Source organism: Xiphophorus hellerii, unplaced genomic scaffold (genome assembly GCF_003331165.1).
Source record: "Xiphophorus hellerii strain 12219 unplaced genomic scaffold, Xiphophorus_hellerii-4.1 PGA_scaffold_72__1_contigs__length_338794, whole genome shotgun sequence".
In the NCBI taxonomy this organism is placed as follows: Eukaryota; Metazoa; Chordata; class Actinopteri; order Cyprinodontiformes; family Poeciliidae; genus Xiphophorus; species Xiphophorus hellerii.
In genome coordinates this window covers 88,663-105,301 of record NW_022587647.1, presented here as the reverse complement: position 1 = coordinate 105,301, position 16,639 = coordinate 88,663, and the positions used below count along the sequence as shown (strand labels likewise).

Sequence of the window (16,639 nt, the reverse complement as noted above, 5' to 3'; positions counted from 1 at the left end):
GCATTAAAGTTACCCTTTCTCGTAAGTCTGTCGGCCCGTATACATTAATTAATCTGATTTTACACCCGCCTTTATCCATGTCTATTAGTAAAACTCTACCATCCATTACATTCTCTACTCTCTCTACCTGGAGCGCTCTATTATTAAACAACACCACTACCCCTGTGGATCTGTTTTGATTATCTCCTGACCATACAGACTGTCCATATGTCCATCTTTTTTGAAATTTTGCATAATTGTCCATGAAGGGTACAGCACATTCCTGTAGTAGAAAAAGGTCCCCTCCACTGTTATGTAGGTAATCAAAAACAGTTTGGCATTTTACTGTGTCATTTAAACCTCTAGTATTGACTGTTGAGATTTGAAGTGATAAAATGTCTTCTTAAGGTAGTGGAGTCTATGGTACGCCTATTAGTCAACATTAGTCTTTACCTTTTTCTTTTTCTTCCTTTGAGTTTTCCAAGTCCCCGGTTGGTTGCTGTCCTCCACCTCTTGCTCATCCGCCCTCAGCTGGGTGACTCCCGAGAAGGCCTCCAAACTTTCCTCCTCCAGGAAGGGGGTCGGGTTTTGCGAAGTTACCGGCCAATTTTCAATGTCTGGCCCCCCTGAAGAGTCCGTAGAGGGGGCTTGGGAGCGTTTTCGAGAAATTAGCTGGTCTGGAAAATCAACCTGGAATAAGGGTTGGATTCCCTCCAAGGGAGTTTCGTCCTCTAAAAACAGCGGGGCGCTACATCCTTCAGTGTCTGCATCTAGTGCTACTTTCGGCTGTAGCTGTGCCAAGTTCCTCATCATTAGGTCCAGCATTTCTCCACACTCTCCTACCGTCACTCCGCGGGTGATGTTCTGTGGCGTATCCTCCTGATGGGGGATGACCTCTGATTCCTGTTGTTTCATCCGTTCCGTCGTCGCTGAATCCGTTCTGTCGGGCACCGTCTCCGTTTCCTCAGGTGTCAGAAGTTCAGTTGCAGAAGGTCTGCTGGAGACGAGGGGGCCTTGTCCTCCTTCGTCCTTCTCTCGCTCCTCCATACTCTCCTGCTGCTGGTTCTCCTCTGGTCTCCTCACAGGGAGGGCCGGTTCTTGAATTAAACTATTTCCCAAACTTAATATCATTTCTGTTTCTTGTAAGGAAGCTGCTTTGACTCGATTTGCGTATGATTTAGGGCATGATCTAAAGGCGTGGCCTCCTTCTCCACAGAGGTTACAGCTCACAGGGAGTGGGCACTCTTTTGTCAAGTGATCATTTGCTCTACAATTCCTGCAGTAAATGTTGTTGCATTCAGCAGAGAGGTGCTGTTGAGAACCACACCTACGGCAAACCTTCGGCTGGCCCGGGTAGAACACGAAGCCCCTAATTGCACCCAGCTGTATGACCGGTGGCAAATGATGGGTCTCACCTGTAGTAGGATCTTTTTTTAATTGAACAAAAAAACGTTTCCCTCCTGTTCTGATTCCATCTTCGTCCTTTAATTCATAGGCGCTATTCACTGTACACCGAAGGCCAAGCCAAACCTTTATGTCCTCCATTCTCACTTTTTCTGAATAAATCAACACAGTCACTGCTTTTGCTTCTGATTCCATCAATGAAATCATGTCAATGTTCTTCAGCTGTGGTCTGGTCTCCTTCAATTTTCTAAAAGTGCGTAAGCATTTTTCAAAGAACGTACTTGTTGTGAAAATTACCTCGAAAGTTTTCCTTCCGGGCAGAGCAAAAATGTAGTCAATCTGAGCTGGTGCAAAACCAAGTTCTTTTTGCAGAACAATTCTGCTAAACTGCAATCTGTCCATTTCCAAGTCCTCTCTTAGGTCAAACCGAACTGCGTTCCTCCGGGAACCAGTAGGGGGCAGAGCTGACGCCATCTTTCATGATCATGGTATCTCCCCTGCCAGGTACTTACCCAAAGCAGCCAGCAGGAGGTTTTTCTTTTTCGTGTTGAAGCTCGCAGCAGGCAACAGTTCAACAATAAACACCCTATTCTGACTCATGGTGCTGATTTTCTACAAGTTTCCAAATTCATTCTAAGTCATCTAGTTTGATAGAGGAGTTCATTTTGATGAAAACAGTATATGGTTTGTTAGGGGTTGCAGCAAAAACAGCTGAACTAGAAGCTAAAATATGAAGCCCCACCATGCAATGCATTCTGGGTTTTTTAAAGTCCATTTCTGATGTTCAGAACCGTGATAATACACATTTCTGGCACCTAGCAGGAGCTCAACAATGAAATCAGAAGCTGAGCTGTGATTTCTGTCTTCAAAACAGAGTTTGAAAAGACAAATAAAACAAAATAAAACTTGGTTAAAATATCAGACTTTTAAAACCAAATTCAAGCCCCTTCAGAGAAGCATTAAGATAAAACTCCATCATCCAACAGTTATCACTGAGATGACTTTTTAAAGCTGAGCTGAGTTCATTCCAATAACATGAGTTTATTGGAATGAACTCATGTTTATTCCAATAAACATGAAGGAACATGAGTTCATCTGTTCCTTTTTACTCCTTAAAAAGTAAAAGGAGAGAAAATCTGTTTAAACATTTACTTTTAAGGCCAATTCCTGGTGAGCCGAGCAGCATTGAGGCAAAGCTCCTTCATTCAACAGAAACTCAGACGAGTTTTTAAAGCTCAGCTGATTTATTTAAAAAATTGAGCTAAAAAACAAATCAAAATGTGTTGAAACCTGGTTGAGGTAAGAGGCCACTGAAGTTAGGGTTAAGTCCCAGCTCGATAAGACGTTCCTAGCCAGACTTTGACTAGGTCGAAAAATGAACGGGAGTCTATGGCAGCTACATGAAAGGAATGGGCTAGGACCACCAAACATGGCGGGGACCTGCAGAGGGTTGGAGGGAGAATACGAATCAAGTTTGGTCAAATGAGCACTTCTTTTTGTACTTCACCAATTTTCCATTCTGTGCACCACCCAGGTCCGTTTAACAGTTTCAGGACCTGACCAGCACCCCTCAGCATCATTTGCTTGAGAAATAATGAGATTTGGAACCTATTGGAACTTCTTCATCTTGCCTGAACTACCAGAGACTGTCAGGATCTGCGGCTTCAGCAGTTCCTCTGGTTTCCTTCTAGGTGGCGTTCGAGAGCTCGCTGCCGTATTCACACACCCTCTCCACAGGTGTGTTTCGGCACACCTGTGGATCATCAGCGGGAGCATATTAGGAGCGGGTTCCCGGCACTTCGTCGCCAAAGTGTTGTCGCCTTTGTGGTACATCTGGTCCTGAGATCTCTAGAAAGATATCCAGTCTGTTTCGCACGCTTACCTGTCCTGTACCTTTCTGTGATTCCTAGGCTCCCTGTTGTCTGGACACTCCATGCGAAGTACGGGATTTGCAGTTCCATCCGCTGAGCTCCCTGACGAGTTACGCCCACCTACCAGCTGTTCGATCACACCGGTCCGCTCCTGATCAGACGCTCCTGCATTACACACCAATTGTCTTTTGTAAATAAATCTTTAATCTGATCTCCTGAGAGAGTCTTTGCATGTGGGTTCGGAGAGTTCAAAACAACATGACAGAGACCAGATGAAGAACCAGACAGGTCCAACTGATGACTTTAGGAGCAACTGTCGTGGCCATTTATGCTAAGGTTTTGTAGTTTATAATTTCTACCAATTTTGTTTTGTTCTTTGGGTAGTTGGAATATATTTAAGTTAATTTAGAATCAAAATTTGTAATTAATTTTTATATTTGGAATTGTTTAATTTACGTTGTTAATTGTTAGACCCTCCCACCAAAACACACCGGGTGCTGGGTGGATTGTTTGGTGGATGTCTGGTGTGGACGGGAGGTTTGGTAGAATGATTTTTTTTTTTTTGAACACTTGTTTACACCTTCAAACATTAAATTGAGATTATTTTTCATTTCAACTAAGTTACAAGACCTTTATTTCTACTTTTGCAATAAATGAATCGAGTCAAAGTGCGTACAGATCCCAAACCGCCTGTTACCACCCACAGCCTTTATTGGAGTTTTTATTTTTTGCTTTTTTGGAACGAAAGGCTGCGACAAGCAACTTTATTTCAGATGTATGGTGCATCAGAACCAACTTCTCCTGGTACCAGGTAACAACTGAGCCGGGCCGGGTGGGATCACAGCTTTCATGGTTGCACAGAAAGAAGGAAAGAAAAGGAATATTTAATCGCTGAAGCAAAAAGAGCAACAGCTCTTTAAACCTTAAAGTTTAAACTAAGGGTACCTAGGTTGAGGGAGAGACTCTCCTCTCAGGCAAAAAGTGTGAGAAGAAGACGCAGAATGTACAAGACAAGTTTATTTATTTATTATATGTGTACACAGTCAGCTGCATAAAAAATACACAAAGATTTTTTAAAAACTTTATTTGGTCGTTAAACATCCAGCAACCCACATTACATTAGAAGAATTATGAAAATCAAACATGAACCAATCAGCACATTATCCCAGTGATTCTCTGAGGTTTGAATAAATCAGTAAAATCACAGTAAAGAGCCCGAAGTTCTCTAGAAAACTCAAAACATGAAATATGGAGTTAAAAAAGTAAAAACCAAAACAAACTGAGAGAAATTAAAGCTGAGAATCAATGATGACGTAAAACTTCCAAGATTTAGCTTTTACAATGAACATAAAATATATAAAATCTTTTTTTTCCAGGTTCCACATGTTCCTGAAAACTGCTCTAAGATCAGAGTTTCTGTAGGACATCCAGTTCTAAACTGGTTAAACTGGTTTCTCTGATGGAAGCTGAAGTTTCGCTGCAGTTTCCAGTGAAGCATCTTTTTATCTGTGGAGCTTTGAGGAACATTTTCATGTCAACAGAAGGACGAAGCAGCAGAGAAAAGAGGTTTGAAGTGGCTTCCATGGCTTCAAAGCTGAACTGAAAATGGCTCCCATGTTTCCATTCTCAGACCATTTCTGGTTCCAGGATGAAAATGAATCAGAGAGAAAAAAGATCAACTTTCCAGTTGAATCCAGTTCAGATCAAAACTCCGTGAAGCCTCTAAATCAGGGGTGTCCAAACTTTTTGCAAAGAGGGCCAGATTTGATAAAGTCAAGATGCCCGGGGCCAATAGTTTGTTCGGACATTTTTTAACTACAAAAGTGTCATGCACTTATAAAACAATTTTCATTGTTACAATTATCTTTATTTTTCAAATGACAAAAAAACCAAATATAAGCCAGTCAGGCAGATGAGAACAACTCTAAAAACACAAATTCTGCTTTTGAAATACCTTAAATTTACATGAGTTTAAAAATATCTTTGCCTCAAGAACATTTTAAACAGGTGTTATAAGTAATGCAAAGTTGTCTGTTATTATTAAATCTTAAAACAAGTGAATTTTGCTCTTGTCATTTACAATATCTTTCAGAAATTAATAGTTTTCATCTACAGGTTCATAACCAAATCTTACTCAAGAGTTTAATAAAAATAAGTGCCATAAATCCAAGTGCATAAATGTTCTTTTGGCTTTTCGCTGCTGATAGTGACAGATGTTACCGTTCAAAACACTCAGTTTTATGTCCTCAACTCTCAGTGCCACACTGTTACGTGCCAGGCAAACATTTGCAAATTCTTGCTTCTTCTCAGGGCAAATGTTCTCCACCATTTTCAAAACACAGTTTTGATAAATGTATCTTCAGTAAAAGGTTTGCCATGTTTAGCTGTTAACATTAACATCGTAGCTTGCTTTGGTGGTATTTTCTTTTGACTCAGGCCCAAAGAAATCGCTGTTGTGATGCCAGTGCAGCTTGGAGCTGCTTCAGTTTTTCAGCACGGTCACTCCCTGTTAGCTTGTTGTATGTGTTAGCATGTTTAGTCTGGTAGTGTCTCTTTACGTCAAAATCCTTAAACAAGGCAACCGTCTCATTACAAATTAGACAAGCACAATTGCCTTGATTTTCAGAAAAGAAGTATTGTAATTCCCATCTCTCTTGAAAGCGGCGGCCCTCACTGTCAACTTTCCTTGTTTTCTTTGCAGTGGCCATGGCAGAAATGAGTGGAGAGGGGTTTGCTGCACGGAGGCAGAGACTGATAGTATTAAAGTGGTGCTGCCACCATTTGGTGAAAGGAGGAATTACAGTTTCAAGTTTTATGATTTATTTATTCTGTTTCACAGTGCAGGCGGGCCATAAATAATACATTATGAGACCGAAGCTGCGGGCCGTATGAAATCTGACCGCGGGCCGTGATTGGCCCCCGGGCCGGACTTTGGACATGCCTGCTCTAAATGGAGCCCAGTTTGAACTGGATCTTTATTGATCCAAAGAGACAAACAATAAATGACAGACACGAGAAAATAAACGGGAGGAAAACCTTGGAGGTCAGAGGTCATCATCATGATCCAGTCAGAGTCTCTTTAGACTCAAACTGCTGCAGCTTCAACCTCTGAGGATCAGCAGGACACGGAGACCATTCTCTACTTCACAGAGATCAGAACCTGCAGAGAGAAGAAGGAAGGAGAGAGCTGATCATCACTACCAGGAAATAAATGGAAAATAACAACCAGTTCACATTTCAGTTTAAAGATTATTTATGTTTAAACATTTCAAGATTTTTTTTCCATTACTATTTCATTAAATTAATAAAGATTTTCAAGTTGATCAGATTCAGTTTTATCTATAAAGACTTTTATAAAATAGCCAAAGCTGCACCAAGTTTCTGCTCAGCAACACAATAAACCACTAATAACAGTTTCTGCTTGTTCTAATCCTCAGCGCTCAAGTAGCAGAGCTCACTTCATTTAAGCCTCCTGCCTCTGACTCCCCAGAGGATCCATCACTCTGCGTCTCTGAGGTCTGAGTCCGGGTCCAGAAAATTATCTTTACACCCGTCTGGCCCCCCGGCACTGCAGAACAGGACATTACCTGTCCAGATCGCTACAAAAACCTTTTACAAAAAAACAGAAATATAAAATACAGCAGACCTAATTCAAACCTCAGACTGAAGAACCTTTGGCCTCCAACTCACTTAAACTTAAACATTTAAACTCTTTTAAATACCACATCTCTCTGTGCTAAAGCTCTATTAATTAATGATTTCATCACTGAGCATAATATCAATGTTATGTTTCTGACAGAAACATGGTTGAATGACAATAATGAACCGATCGTACTAATTGAATCAGCGCCTCCTAACTACAATTTCTTAAGTGAGAATAGAAAACATAAAAAAGGAGGAGGTGTGGCTTCAATATTTAAGAATATACCATACCATACCATACCAACTTTATTTATGAAGCACTTTATACACCGACAGGACCAAAGTGCTATACACAATCATAAAATACAATGCGATTATAAAATAGAAAAGATTGAAACATAAAATACATACAGACACAATAAAACAAAGTGAAACCTCTCAGATTGTGCCAAAAGCCAAAGAAAAAAAATCTTAAAACCAGGAAGACAGAGCACATAACACCAGTTTTATAGTCCCTACACTGGCTACCTGTAGCTCAAAGAATAGACTTTAAAATACCGTTGTTAGTTTACAAATCACTGAACGGCTCAGCACCACAATACATTAAAGATCTGCTGTTGTTGTATCAACCTTCCAGACCTCTCAGGTCTTCCGGTTCTGGTCTGCTCTGCATCCCCAGAACCAGAACCAAACGAGGAGAAGCAGCTTTCAGCATCTGTTCACCACAAATTTGGAACAAACTTCCAGAAAACTGTAAAACAGCTGAAACACTGACTTCCTTTAAATCTCCACTAAAAACCCACTTGTTTAGGATTGTAACGAGTAACTCAATTAAGACCTGAACATAAAGTTTATTCATCCAGATCCCTTCAAATTATTTACAAATTACAACTTGCACATTTACATTCTACTCTCTGTACTCCAACACAATCAACAGCTTTTAAATACAGAAAATGATGACAAAAAAATACATTTTCTGTCACTGCTATCCGTTCTAGTCTCAATAGAAATGAACAGCTGCACATCATTTCGCTGGCAAACATGTCAAAAACTATTCTTCACGCACCAACATCCCATAATATATCCCTCAGGCGGGTTTGGACGCAGCGGTCAGCTTCTTCCGGCGCAACATCCACTCCGAGGGCCTTCAGGACGTCCACCACCGCTGTGGCCCCGCAGGCCGACGCTCCGATCTGCTGGGTCTGCCTCTCCAGAGCCTCCTGGATGGACCACAGCATGGCGGCAGCCGCCTCTTCCTCCTCCTGGTCCTCCGGCTCTGCCTCCATCCGAGCGCTCCACCTGCGGAGAAACGATCAACTTGTTCTAATTTTAAATAAAATTAAGCGCCACTGTTAGTTATAAAGCGAAAACAGCGACACCTACTGTCGTTTCTGTAAAATATTTCAATCCGTTCGGCTTTTGCTCCGTTTCACTTGATATTTTTCTCCACTTTTCGCCAGAATGACAACCACCAGCTGACTACAACGACAATGCTCAGTGAGCATGCGCACTGTACAAGGTAACATGCTCGCTACTTCTATGGGCTCTTTGCACCTGCCGCTCTGACGTCACATCCGCATGCGCAAATACGGCTCATTTTTTTCCTTTTGAGTGACCATGACCGCAAGGAAAGATAAACTCGTATTTCAAAGGCAATTTAAGCAATACCATGAACACTGTTGTGTTCCACGGCGCACAGCGTCTTCTAAATATAACAGTCGTTTAAGTTTTCATGGATTTCCAAGCGATCCTGACTTACAACAACGATGGCTTGTCAATATTCGTCGCGACAACATCAAGCTAACATCGCATAGCAAAGTTTGCAGCCTTCACTTCCCTCCGGATCAGTTTCATCAGCCTAAAACTCCTGGCGGGAGAAGAATGGTTAAAAAAAAGGAGCCTCCCTGTGCTATTTCAATGGAACAATTTCTGTGTTCAGCCTGGAAGAGCCAGTGTATGGGAAAGAGTGAGCAGACCAGAGCCGGACAGCGGCGCAACTGATCCGCCTGTGGAATGCACGTATGCAGATCACGATTATTGCTCTGTCCCAGAACCAGCTGGCCTGGACATGGTAATAAATGAAAACCAGAAATTAAAAGAAGAAATAAAAGCCCTAACAAGCCAGATCGAAGAACTGAAAATCCATTCTACCTTCGGATTACAAAGGTTCGCAGGGTCTGATGATGACATCCGATTTTACACGAGGTAAGCATCCACACCGCAACAAACCTTTTTCTTTTTAAAATTTGTGTTACTCGCCCCACCTCTGGTTTCTTAATTAAATATGTCTGAACTCAAAAATACAATAAACAAAAATTATGGGGCTTCTCGTGCTTCCTCATGCTTCGGAAGCAAAAAGCCCGAACCGTAATCTCCCCCGTTACTTGGTCTCTGTTTGACACTAACGACAAAAAACACATTAAAGCAATAAACTTAAAAATGAATACAGAATAACGTAAGAACATTGTCCGTTAGAAAGAATAAGAATGTTTAGATATTTAAATAGTACAATTGTATTAGTAAAATGTCCGAGAATATTGCCTATTAGCATAAGCTAAAGCTAATGTTAGCCACGAAGTTTAAAGAACTTTAAAGTAAGACTCACCTTCATATCCATGAATGTATGACGATACGTACATCTTAAACCTTTTTCCAGTTTGCTTGATGGGGCTTTAGATCCCGCCTTACAAATACGATGTACATCGTTAATTGTTAGCTTTGGCAAGCCCTGCAAACACCGACTGTAAAATGACATCTTTAATAGACCGGACAAAAATGAGCCGCTTTTCCCCGAACGCGGAAGCTGAGGTGCAAAGAGCCCATTCCAAGAGAGTAGAGAAACAGCGCGGCCGCTAGCGCACCCTAGGGGTGTGAGGTCACAACTGCATCCTTACAGAAACATTTTCTACATCCAGGAATACTGATTTTATATTTCATTCATTAATTTAATCCGAGTTATATTTGATCTAAGGGCAGCGTTATAGTTTTGTTCAATAATCCACACAGTAAAAGTGTAAACTTTGTCAATTTTTTGGTAAATAATGAGATTTTTATGCACACTTATGCTAAAACATTACATAAAAGTCAATTAAAAGTGTAAACCCTGTATAAAAAGTGTCATTTCATGACAACATTTATAAAGAATCCTATGTCCTTTTTACGTGCACCCCTTCAAATAAAGTCTTACCAAATTTACTTCCTTGCAACCACATTGTTTTAAATAATATCACACCCTGGTTCACTTACACCTGCTTAGTTGTTTATGCTGTGGATTAATTTCACATTGTAAATAAAACATCGGCAAAACACTCACCTGATCCAGACGCTGCTCTTCTTCTTCTTCTTCTTCTTCTTCTTCTTTTTTGGCGGTTGACAAGCAACTTATTGATGTGCATTACCGCCATGAACTGGAATGGAGTGTGGATCGGGATGCTACATATATATTACTCCCAAGCCCCCCCAAAAAAGAAAAAGAAACCTTATAGCCTTTCTATCAATTTCGTTTTCTTAAGATAATGTATTAAATAACAAAAATATACAGACTCTGCTCTGCTGCTGCATGGAGTCCGAACCGGTTCTGATCCAAACCTGAGTAGAGCTGACACACCTGAGGCTCCGCCTCCTTCCAGGTGACAATAAACACCTTTATTTTCATGTTTTCCTTTGTATGAGTTGAGCTGTAAAACTTTAGGTCACATTTGAACTTTTTCAGGTTTTTCTCAGTTTTCTGCACATTTCCAACCAACATTTTATTGCAGGAAATCATTTCAGGAAGGAACCAGAAGATTCAGGAGTCTGGGAGATGTGACTGTAACCGACCTGAACACTGAGGCCCCAGAGCGCCCCCTGCAGGATCTGCTGCACCATTAACCAGACAGAAATGGCAGTTTTATACAAGTTATTATTCTAATTCAATAGCCGATTTAATTAATCGAGTTTTGATTGAAAAGATTGATTCTCATCTGTTTTATTAAAAAAACATCTTCAGTCTGAATACTGCAAAAATAAACTGCTGGCTAAATTAGTAGCTTAAAGCTGAAATCAACTTGAGATGTTTCTGCTTTTACTAATCTAAGCTGTGAAACTAAATGTGAAAACCTATAATACAGCAAAAATGGCATGGAGGATTAACACGAAGGTTTAGTTATTATATGTGTACACAGTCAGCTGCATAAAAAATACACAAAGATTTTTTAAAAACTTTATTTGGTCGTTAAACATCCCAGCAACCCACATTACATTAGAAGAATTATGAAAATCAAACATGAACCAATCAGCACATTATCCCAGTGATTCTCTGAGGTTTGAATAAATCAGTAAAATCACAGTAAAGAGCCTGAAGTTCTCTAGAAAACTCAAAACATGAAATATGGAGTTAAAAAAGTAAAAACCAAAACAAACTGAGAGAAATTAAAGCTGAGAATCAATGATGACGTAAAACTTCAAGATTTAGCTTTTACAATGAACATAAAATATATAAAATCTTTATTTTCCAGGTTCCACATGTTTCTGAAAACTGCTCTAAGATCAGAGTTTCTGTAGGACATCCAGTTCTAAACTGGTTAAACTGGTTTCTCTGATGGAAGCTGAAGTTTCGCTGCAGTTTCCAGTGAAGCATCTTTTTATCTGTGGAGCTTTGAGGAACATTTTCATGTCAGCAGAAGGACGAAGCAGCAGAGAAAAGAGGTTTGAAGTGTCATTCATGGCTTCAAAGCTGAACTGAAAATGATTCCCATGTTTCCATTCTCAGACCATTTCTGGTTCCAGGATGAAAATGAATCAGAGAGAAAAAAGATCAACTTTCCAGTTGAATCCAGTTCAGATCAAAACTCCACGAAGCCTCTAAATGGAGCCCAGTTTGAATTGGATCTTTATTGATCCAAAGAGACAAACAATAAATGACAGACACGAGAAAATAAACGGGAGGAAAACCTTGGAGGTCAGAGGTCATCATCATGATCCAGTCAGAGTCTCTTTAGACTCAAACTGCTGCAGCTTCAACCTCTGAGGATCAGCAGGACACTGAGACCATTCTCTACTTCACAGAGATCAGAACCTGCAGAGAGAAGAAGGAAGGAGAGAGCAGATCAGTGAGTGTTTCCGGCCCTCTCTCCAGCAGCAGTCAGTGACGCAGCACATCCAGTAGATGGTTTCCAGGCTGCAGTCAGACTGATCTCAGAGCTGTGACCAGGATGAAACCCGATCAGTTGTTTCCTGTTGAGCTGAGAGAGCAAACAGATCTGAGATCAGATCTGCTGCTGCCACAGTTTGATGGATGAGGACCACTGTCTCTAGACATGTTGGACGGCTGGAGTCCAGCTGGACTTCCTGGAGACATGGACACAGCAACAACACTCATCTTCACACCAACACAAACGCAGGAACACAGCAAGCTGCTGCTCCTCTGATTGGCTGATTGCTGTCTCTGTGTCCAATCAGGAAGCCTGAACCATTCTCCTCCCACTGAGAAGCTGCAGCTTTAAGAGAGTTTGTAGAAATCTGCTGTCAGAGTTTGTTGGTTCTGATCAGGAGGAAACCAGAACCACAGCTCCATGAAGCCAGCAACTTGGTTCTGAAGGAGAACCGGGCCACACACACACACACACCACACTGCCTGTGCACATGGGAGTGTTTGTGTGTATGAGGCACATACAGGAAGACCTCTGTGGAAAGTGGTGATTATACTTAGATTTAGAATTACCTTCGGGGGAAACAACTGTAATCATTAAGGGGGAGGGATATATGACTGTGTCGGTGTGTGGTTTGCGTGTTAGTCTGTGGTGTTTGTTCAAAGGAAGACAGTTAAAGGCAGCTTTTATATTATAAGAAAATCAAAAATGCCTATGCATAAAGAGAAGACACACACGGCCTCTGCAGTCACTGACCAAGTTGACAGTGCGCTGCGCGCCTTCCCTTCTTGTCGTGGAGTTTATTGCTGTTAGCTTTTGGCAAGAACATCCTCCGGTTGATTGTGGGAATGTTGGCGCAGCTCCTGCGCTTGGATCAGCGAGTGCACAGCTGAATTAGAAATGCTGACGGCAAGAGTGTGCTACACTGAAGCCATGCTGCATGCGCCACCTTCATCCAATGCCACATCTACAAGGAAGCTGAATCTGTGCTCAAGGGTTTGCATTTGTGGTACTTAGTGCTGTGTGCTTGCTGCAGGAGGCAATGTGAGAATTGGTGATTTGCTGGTAAGGGGCCTTAGCTTTGAATACAGTGTTATGAGTGCTGCACCATGATAGCACTGGGTTATTTTTTTCTGTTACTTGTGAAAGCTGTTGCTTTTCTACAAACTCTTATCCATAGTTGACATTAGTTTGTTCATTCATTCCTTTATATATTCCGATATAAGTTGCCTCAGTTAAATACTTTTTGCAGCCATCTGCAAATATATCAAACATCTTTCTGAGGAAGGGTCTGCCCCACTCCTCACCTCATTTTTGGTTTATCGCTAATATTTCTTCTGCCCACAGAACATTATTTCAGACGTTCTGGTCTTTTTCTAAGTTCCCTCTGGTGAGCTTTAGTTCGGCCTGACTGTTTTTCTGCTCTGACTCTTGCATAGGGTTTTAAGGAAATCCTTTTTGTCTTATCTTATGTTGTATCAATTGTTTCATGTGTACAACTAAACATTTTCTAAACGTCCATCTGTCATTCAAACTTTTGCACCAGGAGATGATGAGGTCATTTCTCTGGGGGAGAACTAGTGAAAGAAAGTTAAAAGTTTCAAGGTTATAAGCAGGACATAGACTTTAAGGCCTTTTTAAAATTCAACACTGCTTTGAATTTGCAGAGATGTAAACATAGGAGATCATGCTACATTTTTCTTTACACTTAAAAACATGTTATTTTATTTCTCAAAGGTCGGTTATGCTTTGCATAAAACAAGAGTCCTATTCCTGCTTGCTGATGGAAGCTGAAGTATGGAGGAACGAGTGATAGAGGCATGCAGGGATGAGGTTGACTGTTCATATGGCTGCACAGCCTTTTCGTCGTGGGTGAGGAGGAGCTGATCAGCAAGGGAGAACAAGCAACATCTATCTCTGGAACAGCAGACCTGCACACTCTAATGCACTCCGTCTTCCACAAAACAAAAACAGCTCACTTACTCGAGCACAGCTTTGGTTTCCAAATCTGAAGCAAATGAATGTACATAAGAGCACAAACACTTGCGGGGATGAAAAAAGAAAGAAGTACATCTTACTTATGTAATTCACTCCTATCACGTATGGGTCCCCAGAACAAATTGGTGAGATTAACCTCAGGTTTTTTTTTAATCCGAGGTTAACTCAGGTTAAAAAAAGGTTTTCACCTTCAGTTCTTGTCATTCAGCAACAATCTACAAAAATGATAATATATGATTTTTAAAAATGTGTCAGATTACGTCCAAATTTTAAAGAGCATAAAGGAAGTGTTTCTTTCTTATTTGAAACACAGTTTTAGAAATGTTATTGGGTCGGATTAGTTCTGCAAATAAGGAATGTCAGTAAATTACATCAAAATTAGGCAGTAGTAATAGTAAGTGACCAATAACAACAACTTTTTTCCAAATGCATACATTATTTCCTTCATGTTAAAGAAGAGAGGAAGCAGCCTTTTTTCCTTGATTTTTGGGGTTCAGTCTGCTTAGGCTGAATCCCCAATGTCCAATTTGGGAACCCTGAATGTCCAATTGTCATTCTTCTGCTTACTAAAGACTGAACAGTCACTTCACGACAGTGTTTTCTGTGCAAGAAAGCCCAGACATGAATGATACACTAGAATGACTAAATCTTATTCCATCTAGATTTGTGCAAATTACTTGGGTTATTATATGTATCTTAGCTGTGAAGGTCAATAAAAGTGTTGTCTAAGTCTAAAAAGCTTCAGACCAATATCTACAATAACGCAACATACATGCTTATTTTGCATCATAAATTTGAACATAAAACATCTATGAAAAGAGCTTAAAATTTACAGCTGGATGACATGTTGAAAGAAGCTAACAGAATATAGTTAGCTACCTAGCTATATGACTTACATTTATTTTTACATTACTTTGATTAATTGCCGAGTGTCTGGCTGTTATTTATTTACTGTTCCTGGAAGGACAGAGGGATTCAGGGACAAAAGTCACAACACCACAACGAAATGAACAAAAGCTGCAATAACACCTCCAGGGAAACAGTGTAATCTCATTAGGTAAAACTAAGAATGTAATTATTTTGTCTATTTGAATTAAGAATACAGACAAAAAAGAATCTTTATTTTCTAACTAAATTATATTTCTCTTGATCTTCGCTCCGTCTTGCTCTCCCCAGGGAAAGAGCTCGCCGTCTGTTGCTGAGAAGAGAAGCACTGCAGTCACACTGCTGTCAGAAAGTAGGTCAACCTATCCCACATTTCACTGCATGCCCAAAGCAGATGGGTGACAGCGGTAATTGGCATCAGGGGCCTCGGCGTGCTGTGATGGCTCTGTCTCCTGAGATAATGCATCTCTGCAGGGGTGGCTGTGGAAAAACCTGGCGAGCAGCGTCAAAGCAAAAGGGAAACAGCTCCCCGTGCTGGCCTGAACGATGTGGAGCAAAAGCACATGAGGTCAGAAAGTGTCAGGATTTTCAAAGATTTATCAGAACTTTTCTCATCGGAGACGGACGTGTGCCATTTCTATTTAAAGCTCTATTGTGCTGCTATACACAGAATTAGCCTCCATCTGCTGTGCCTGTGGCTGATGCTTTCTGTCCGGATGAAAATATTTCGAAACACAACTTTTGTTTTTTATCCGACACAAAAATGCACAAAAGGGACAATTTAAAACAAACATACAGTGTAATATATTTTAAATAGACCTCTTCATCCTATTAGCAGAACCAATTAGGGAATAATCGTGTTATCTATGTAATTTGACAGCTGTCAGGGCAGATTAAGGGTCTTACTGTGTCTGATAATTGCATGTGATGTGGGTCTTGAGTCAGGGTCTTCCCTTTCTGTCAGTCATTACGCGACTGTTCCATCAACTTAAAGTGGATAAAGATGGACACCTAGTGGTAGAAAAAGTAAATCAGGAAAATAATTTGCTTGTATTAAAATGTAATTAATTTAATGTAGGTAAAAGCACCATTCCCCCCCCCCAAAAGCCGGAGTACTTATCTCTTTAAAAGCACTCTACAGAATCAGTTTCAGCTGAAAACCTTATAAGAATGAGGAATAATCACTAAGAGAATATTTTTTCTTTTCATGCCTTGTAACTTCTATAACTGCATGCACAACAGATTGAACCTTTGTCTTAACTCAGAAGGAGACCCTGAGTCTTCCACCTCTTTGTTTTTCACTCTGTCTTGATACTTCAAGACAAATCTAACTTTTTCTTTCAATTCACATTTTTGTGTGATGCTTCTAAATACAAATTTGAACGCGTCTTCCCATCTGCTTTTGCAGTGAACTTGCTGTTGAAATGACTCGCTCCACTGTCAGCAAGCATAAAATAAATGCAGATAAATAATATTTACACCATCTGTCTTTCCAATCCTATTGCTTTTGCTAATTTATGTAAAAACTTATACTTAAAAGCATGATGGGTCAGACTCAAAGTATGTATATATCTTGTCATCTATCATCTAAATGTCTAGGTTATTTTATGTTGTGGGTTAATATAAGCAGTGGTGTGATTTTTCATATGTACAATGTGGCTTTCTGCCCAGGGTGGAATACAGCTGGGGGACTGCATAATGAAAAATTTTTAAATGTTATCCAACAGTTGC

The 16,639-nt window shown here is 40.5% G+C and overlaps 1 long non-coding RNA gene across 1 annotated transcript; it reads left to right on the top strand.

Moving 5' to 3' along the window:
• Positions 1-3,021: 3,021 nt before the first annotated feature.
• On the top strand, positions 3,022-3,465 carry LOC116716583 (uncharacterized). Its single transcript, XR_004338550.1, has 2 exons — positions 3,022-3,210; positions 3,294-3,465. It is a non-coding gene; the product is annotated as an uncharacterized LOC116716583 (long non-coding RNA).
• The last annotated feature ends 13,174 nt before the right edge of the window (positions 3,466-16,639 follow it).